Source organism: Siphateles boraxobius, unplaced genomic scaffold, assembly GCF_051911475.1.
Source record: "Siphateles boraxobius isolate OS27281-9 unplaced genomic scaffold, OSU_SipBor_1 207, whole genome shotgun sequence".
Classification (NCBI taxonomy): Eukaryota; Metazoa; Chordata; class Actinopteri; order Cypriniformes; family Leuciscidae; genus Siphateles; species Siphateles boraxobius.
The window spans coordinates 1,449,504-1,457,805 of NW_027508819.1; the positions used below are offsets into that span (position 1 = coordinate 1,449,504).

General features: G+C 38.9%; 2 long non-coding RNA genes across 2 annotated transcripts; both read right to left on the reverse strand.

Moving 5' to 3' along the window:
* Positions 1-2,906: 2,906 nt before the first annotated feature.
* Positions 2,907-4,525, reverse strand: LOC143745569 (uncharacterized). Its single transcript, XR_013206023.1, has 3 exons — positions 4,237-4,525; positions 3,914-4,014; positions 2,907-3,081 (listed from the first exon to the last, which is right to left on the reverse strand). It is a non-coding gene; the product is annotated as an uncharacterized LOC143745569 (long non-coding RNA).
* A 264-nt stretch (positions 4,526-4,789) lies between these two features.
* LOC143745571 (uncharacterized) lies at positions 4,790-5,763 on the reverse strand. Its single transcript, XR_013206024.1, has 3 exons — positions 5,624-5,763; positions 5,399-5,499; positions 4,790-5,007 (listed from the first exon to the last, which is right to left on the reverse strand). It is a non-coding gene; the product is annotated as an uncharacterized LOC143745571 (long non-coding RNA).
* Positions 5,764-8,302: the final 2,539 nt, after the last annotated feature.

The following is an 8,302-nucleotide window of genomic DNA, read 5'->3' on the forward strand; positions in this document are numbered from 1 at the left end:
TTAAATACATCCAACCTTAAATGTCTCTTACAAACTATGAAGGGAGAATGAATCAATCAATACACTGACATGGCAATGCTAGACAGATAGCCTACTTTGTTTGCAAAGCCCTACCGTGATTTTGTCACTTTTCTCTCCACTCCTAGACCTACGTCTGGTGACAGCGGGGAAACTTTTACCTCGATAAAGTTAGGCCTACTTATTGTATTGCAGAAAAGTAAACTCCAGTTAACCAGTTCATGTTTCTTCTTTAGGTGATTCAAGCAGTAACGACTAATTAGACTCAATACTGCTATTACAGATGGAATTATGAAATAGAAACAGGCCTTAATGCAAGATTTTAATCATGTAAATACACAATACATTTTTTTTGTAATGTGGGAAATATATACAGCATTTGTCAAATTTTCCCTTAACCCCCCCACCTCCACCCCCTTACCAACAACACATGGATCAGCATTAGTCAGCAGAGTACAAATACATGGGTGAAGTAATCATACAAAATAAACACACACACAAAAAGAAAGAAACAAAAAAGAAAAAGAAACACCTATCTACAAGATATAGTGAAGCAGTGTGGCTGTGCTGATCCTTCAGTACAGGTCCTATTCACCAGGCTTCTTGACCCAGGCGTTGCTTGTGTTGCCCATGAGGGAAGCATGAGAGTCTTGTCTGTCTGTCAGGAGACCTGGTGCGCCTTCTGTGTTGCTCGAAGCCAGGGGAAGATGGAGTCCTACAACATGTGAAGAAAAGGTTAGGGTTACAGTGTGCGAATACAACTTTGTCTTGTGCACACACGCGCATACCAAGGTTATAACCGTTATATAATAAATAATTTTTTACTTTAACACTGAATGTTTGCTGCTTCAATCCATTAATCCAGATGAGTATGCAATTGACTGTATAGACTAGAGTAAATAGGGTGTGAATTCTGTATAGATTTTTGGTACGGCGGTTGGACTTTGTAAGAGGTAAAGGAATTTCAAGGGGGTGTGATTAAAAACAAAACAAAAATTGTATGATGTTTTTGTTGAGTTATTATTACACAATACTTATTCTGACCTTTTTGAATCTTGCCCCTAACAAATAACCCAAAAAAACTAAAACTAATAAAAACTAAACTGAAACTAAGCATTTTCAAAAAAATAAAAAATAAACTAAACTAGCAAACACACTTTAAAAAATAATTAAAACTAAACTGAATTTGAAAACAAAAATTCAAAACGAAATAAAAATAAAACTAATGAAAAATGCAAAACTATAATAACCCTGGCGCATACACACACGCACACACAAACACGTCTTCTTGCATTCTATAAGCTTGTTTTTTTAGTTGTTTTACCTTGAGTGTTGCTTGTGTTGCCCATGAGGGAAGCATGAGAGTCTTGTCTGTCTGTCAGGAGACCTGGTGCACCTTCTGTGTTGCTCGAAGCTGGAAGAGGATCGAGTCCTACAAAGAAGAAGAGGTTAGGGTTAGGGCTTAAAGTGTGCAAATATAATTAAGTCCTACCTGTTACAGATAGCAATGGGAGCAATGGACAACTGGACCAATGGCTTAATGTTAACATTTTAACAAAATATAACCAGCAGAAAAATAACATACCCTGGTTCCATTTCCTTTTCTTCGTTTTTGCTACCCTTCGTTTATTAGCTGGAAGAGCCCGAAGAACTTCAGAGTCCTTTCTAACCATAACTATTTCCTTTGGGTTATTTAACATGAGGCCATTTTCTCTTCTGCACTGGGTTACAAATGATTTTCTTAGATTGATCAGTACTTCTGTTGACCTTGTGACAGTTTCCAGGTCGTTGCATAAATATGTGTCATCACTAAACATCTTCAGTTCTTCTCTCAATTTAAGTTGTGCAGATTTGATCTGCTGTGGCATAATGTCTTTTAGGCTCACTGCTCCCTTCATCGTGCAACCGGCAGCCTACTCCATCTTCCAGGCTCTCTGCCCCTTCGTCGTGCACCAGGCTCTCTGTTCCATCTTCTGTGCTCTCTCCCCCTCGGCTCTGTGCTTCTCCATCCTCCTGGCTCTGTGCTCCTCTGGATCTATCTACCCCTCTTACATCGTCAAATGTATCAAGTGTCAGATATGGAGACAGTGTGTAAATAAGGGGCAGGGAATCCCATGAGTGCTTTGTGTTACTAAAAATGGCAAAAATGTGCTTGCAGGGAAGATAAGAAAGTTGAAAAGCTTCACATTCACAAGACGGCTTTGTGAGGTGCACAGAATGAAATGTGTCTGACTGCTCACTCCTGACAAGACATGTATCATCATTTCTCTCCACTATATCCTGGGCACTGAAATGGGAAGCTGCAGTTATGTTCTTCAGACAGTGTAGGACAATTTCTCTCGGACGGTTTTGGAGAAAGGCTGGTACATCCTTGCTGTATGCTTTGTGGCATGTTCTATACCGGTAATTTAGGCTCTCGTAGCCTTTGATTTTTTCTGGGATGAATTGTGTTACAATAGTTTCGAGAAGAGAAGACACTGTCCCAGTGCCAGAGATCTTTAAAAAAAATGCTTTGAGATTTTTGTTAATTGTTTCCACGCCATTGTTTGTAGTCACTGAAACATTGAAGCCGTCTGGAGCATAAGCTCTGCACCATTTCTGAAAGGAACCAGAAGAACACTTAATAATTCAATCTAAAAATGTATGTCCCTAATAACACCCCCCTCCCTTTGGATTCAGTACTCAGAATTATTTTGTTGAAGTCTTGAATTTCCCCTTGTGGATCAATAAAGTATCTATCTATCTATCTATCTATCTATCTATCTATCTATCTATCTATCTATCTATCTATCTATCTATCTATCTAACCACCAACTCGCCCTTTCTTCTTTAGAAATGTTCATCTATTAGCCTAGTTAATCCTAGCACTTCACAATATTACCTCTTTGATGGAAATCCACCACTGTTCGACGTACGTCCTCACTTTTTCACTGTCTTGGTATATTCTACTCTTCCTTAAATTCTCTATCGCTACCAAGCAGCTCTCTTCTGTTCTGGCCCAAGCAATGCTGCGAAGAAGATGTAATAGTTCTCCCTGTTCCCTGTCGGCAAGGCTATTCTTCCCTAAAGTCACAATTATTTGGTCATTAAATCAGTAAGTCGCACTGTATTTCACAATTAATCAAAACATATTCATTACATCTACTTATTCCACTGCTTGGTTGAATTTCCCATTGTCCTACGTAATTTAGAACAACCATTAACATTGTTATTTGAACACCATATTTTTGGCCGTATCTCACTTGTATATTACTTCGCCGAACTCATTGTGAAGTTTAAATGAACTGTCACGTTGTATCCAAGCTGTAAAATGCAGACATTCAGAACATAGCAACATTGTAGAATATGACGGAGGTGGCTTTTAGCTAGATGGATGGCAGCAGGCTAAATAAAATAGCGATGTTTCAAAGCTAAAGTTCATCAGAATCTTGGGATACGCCCGCTTGACAACGGGAGAGATAGAACTAACGACTGGCCTTTGGCCGTAGCAACCATCCATTTAGAACTAGTAACGGCAGTTTGTCCTGCAAGTTGAGAAATTAGTTGATATGTGTCGGAAGAAAGTAGTTCTACAAACAAAACTGTTTTAGCGATTAAAACATTCAAATTGTAACATGAAATGAACACAGCGCAAGTGGCAACAGTGGAATAAGCGGGATAATGGACTCCACGGTGGTCTGTTACCAAACTAATGCACTTACGAGGTTTAAACGGCCCTCCGCTTTGCGTCGGGGCTGTCTTACAACCTCTACCGTGCATTAATTTATGTTAACAGACCACCGTGTCATCCATTATCCCTTACATAGAACAGGTTTTACTCAGGATTTTAAGATATTTTTAACTACATAGTGTGTGTGTGTGTGTCTGCCTATCTAGACTTGAAGCCAGGACTCACCATCTTTTGTCCACCTGAGCCAGGCCTGTTCCCGGTGGAAGGTGCACAGGTGTGTCTCTGCTGTAGGGAATACCTGGGCAATGGCCTGCATTTCCTGTTCACTGTAATAACAATAATAATAATAATGCATTGTATTGTGTAGCTCTTTACATCTGAAACAGATCTCAAAGTGCTGTAGTAAGTATTAGCTAAGAAATGACAAACAACAAAAACATGCTGAAAAACAAAGTAGAACAAAACAGATATCATAATCTAGCAGAAGGCTCTAGGGAAAATAGGGGGGTTTTGGGCCACGTTTAAGCATTAGTCTGTGGTACCCTAACCTGTAGTCGGTCATGAAATATCTTGGTCTCCACTCAGGGTTCCATCTCTTCAGGAGTTCAAGGGCTTCTGTGATTGATCTGGTTGTTTCAGACTCGCATATGAATTCCGCAACAGGTTTATAACCCACATTTGTTCTCACAACCAAAAAAAAAAGAGGTAAAGAGTATTTTGAAGTTTTATAGGTTGCATCAAGTAAAACCATTTCCCCGTATCACTGAAGGAGCCTGGCTTGCTTTTGGTTTTGGTGGACAAAGAGGAACTGATTTGATTGTCCATCTTCTCCAGCGGTGCACTTTCTGAAGAAAAAGTGATTACCCTGCCCTTCCTCCACTCATTGAGCAATCTTTCTTTCTAGGTTTTCCTGGTCAAGTGCGGAGTACCGGCCTGCCACTAAGGCTATGTGTATGTGGCTCTGTATGGTAGTGTTTGAAGGAAAGTAGGCCTGGTCTTCCTCAAAAGGTCTCTGCTGGTCATTGGGACAGAGGTCCTTCAATACATACTGTTTTAGGGCTCTTTTAACAAATGCGACAGATGTAATACCCAATCCCACCATCTCATGTATTTTATCCCGCACTTTGGGGTGAATTTGCCTCCCAAAGCAACACCCTTTGTCGATAATGTGATTCAAATGAGCTTCTACCAGTGGAATCCGGACATGTATGAAGGAAGATGTTGGTGGACTCCCCTGAGCCAAATCCTCTTTTAGCCTTTTCATAGCCTCTTCTTTTGTAGTTCTGGAGGCATCGCCTTTTACACTGTATGTGTCGTATCTAAAATATAAAAAACTATATTAATGACTCTCATCCCTTTGACCATTGTTGTGAAAACACACTTCAAATCATCCTCTGGCTCACTACCCTCACAGCTTCATGCCCCCAACCACCCCCACCCCCACCACCAACAGGTTTGTTACACCAACAGGCTACACATGAAAAAGGCTGTTCTTACATAACCTGTCTGAATAAAGTACAATAAAAACAATTGTGTGTTGAGAGTCAGCAGTCAGCACCAGTCTACGAATGAGCTGGAATACACACACACATGCCATACTTAACTGGTATACACATGGCTACAGTAGAGCAGCCAGGTGTTTGCAGTACACACACACACATGCCACACCACACACACAATCCTCTCTACCTGGCACACCTTAAAACTCACCTCTTCACATATCTTAAGAAGAGCTTGGCCGGACAATCCACCTTCTTCCCTTTTTGTACATGAAACTTTTTTTTTGTGTACACATGTTCAATGGAATGCTCCTGCAACGATTGGCAAAGCCGCATAATCAGCTAATTTATTTAAATAGTAGATGGACTGTTAAATTATTTGACTGTTATATAAATGGACTTTTGGCCTACATAAATCACTGATTGGTCAATTTACCTCTGCTGTAGGTGTGTTCCGGGATGCTTTCCCATGCTCGCAATCCCGGATCACTCGCTTGGTTACACACAGTGGGGTGTCTTCACAGTAGTCCTCCACTTGCCACACTAGCCTCGCCTTCTCATCATCCTTTACCTTGACAGACCTTAAGAAAGAGATATTTTGCCAAACCAAAGAATGTGGAAGGGGGAGGGGAACTAGATAACGGTGTAACGCAATGTCAGTTATGTTATGTTGAATGACTAATTACACAAAAACACATACACATGTCCAAGGATAACATGAGGAAGGGCAAGCACTTATTTCCATCATGGATAGTTAGTTAATTGTGTTTCATAGTAACTTAATACCATTTGTTGAAAGACGTGAGCGTTGCTCTTTTATGGTTTTCCAACAGAGTTGTCAGATCCTCCTCCGACTTGACAATTACGGAAATGTATCCCCCATCTCTCTTGACAACTTCGGAATGTGGAGGCATCCAAGGCAGATCTATAAATGATTTATATTTTGTTAACACAGACCAGGGGTGCAAACCAAATGAGGCTTCTGTAAGACTACAGGTGAAGAGTAAAAAAAAGTTTTACAAAAGTCTTACAATAACGTTAACTATTTTCACCAAAAGAGGACAGGTTTGCACCACGTGATTTGAAGTTGGTCAAGATCTATCTAGCTAATCTATCAACTCTATCTAACAGTCGAAATCTCAACTAAACAGGAAAACAATCTAACATGATTAAAAACTTATCCTCCATCGTGCAAAAAGATGTAACGTTACACAGGCCGGTCACGTTAACTTCCCACTCAACAGACGGTCAAGATTAAGTTACTCTATCTAGCTAATCTAACTCTATCTAACAGTCGAAATCTTAACTAAACAGGAAAACAATCTAACATGATTAAAAACTTACCCTCCATCGTGCAAAAAGATGTAACGTTACACAGGCCGGTAACGTTAACTTCCCACTCAACAGACGAGTCCAGAGAGACGGTTGGAAAAACTATAGAATCTTTGACGGGTGCGCGCTGACCCTGGTCGACGAGAACCCGCATGAGAGATGTGACGCAGGACGTAACCCCGCCCCCCGGGCGAGATGCCCCAAAATTTACGAATCCCGGCGGGATGAAGGACCAAACTTTACGATTAAAAAGGGGAGCACTTATGTTTGCAGCAGACACTAGCCTTTTTCCTTGGAACGATTTCACCCCTAAAGGAAAAAGGGACCCTATGTATGAGCGGTGCCAAAAACGGCAGCCGTTAACGTCCGTAGGAGTCGAGATAAAGGAAATAGCTTAAGAAAGCTTTGAAACTGGACCTCGATTATGCGACGCCGCTGCCCGCAGGTAAGAAATTCCACTTCCTGTAACGTTATGTCTTCATGGTAGAGTGGTACGTTGCCTTCTTTTATCACTGTAACAGCTTGTCAATATTTTACCACAGCTAACTTAAAGGATTCAAAAGCATTCCTTACCTCATATCACTGTGCCTAATTCCCTGGCTATGTTCTTGTGTTGTAGCCTACTTTGCAAAACTTAGTGTTACCCATCCTGCACCGTGTCTGTCATTATCATCCCCCTTCAATTTCTCCATTTCATGTAACCCATGGCTTATGGACTGTCCTAAATGTGCAGAATTGTGCACACTGCGTGATGTTTAACCTTTAACTGCCCCCACCCCTCCCTTCCTTTTTTCGCATAGACATGAAAATCACTTTCCAAACTTAAATGGTTGTAATTCAAGAATGCTTTGGAATATAGACCTATGGTTTGTCTTATTTTAAAGAAGACATTTGCCGTATTATTGTAGAAGTGTAGGGTTAAGGTTATATAAATATATATATATATATATATATATATATATATATATATATATATATATATATATATATATATATATTACAAAATATATTCGGTTACACTTTATTTCGATAGTCACTTTAGACAGTTTACTAACTATAAGTAACTTTTCAACTACATGTCAACTAACTGTCATTAGAGTATTAGTAGACTGTCAGTAGACTGTTAGGTTATGGTTAGGTGTTAGGGTTCGGGTTAGGAGAACAAGTTGACTTGTAGTCATTGGTGGACAAAGTACACATACCATGTACTTGAGTTAAAGTACAGATACTCAAGGTAAAATATTACTCAAGTAAAAGTAGAAGTGCTGCCTTTAAACATTCACTTGAGTAAAAGTAGAAAAGTATTTGCCTTCAAATGTACTTAAGTATCCAAGTACTATGATTTTTTTATGGCTATAATGTCCTATTATAATTTGTCACAAGACTCTTGCTTAACAAAATGACATTAATTAGTCAGATATATATGTATATGTATATATATATATATATATATATATATATATATATATTTGAATTGAATACATTTTTTGTGTTTAATTTTGGAGGAAAGGGGACTGTTCCCATAAGGTATAATACATTTACAGTATTTACTGTATACATTTTTCTCAAGCGTATATGGTCATAATTATTAACATCCTAAAGTTATGATACATTCACATAAACCTGCACAACGCCATTAAATATATATATATATATATATATATATATATATATATATATATATATATATATATATATATATATATATATATATATATATATTTAATGGCGTTGTGCAGGTTTATGTGAATGTATCATAACTTTAGGATGTTAATAATTATGA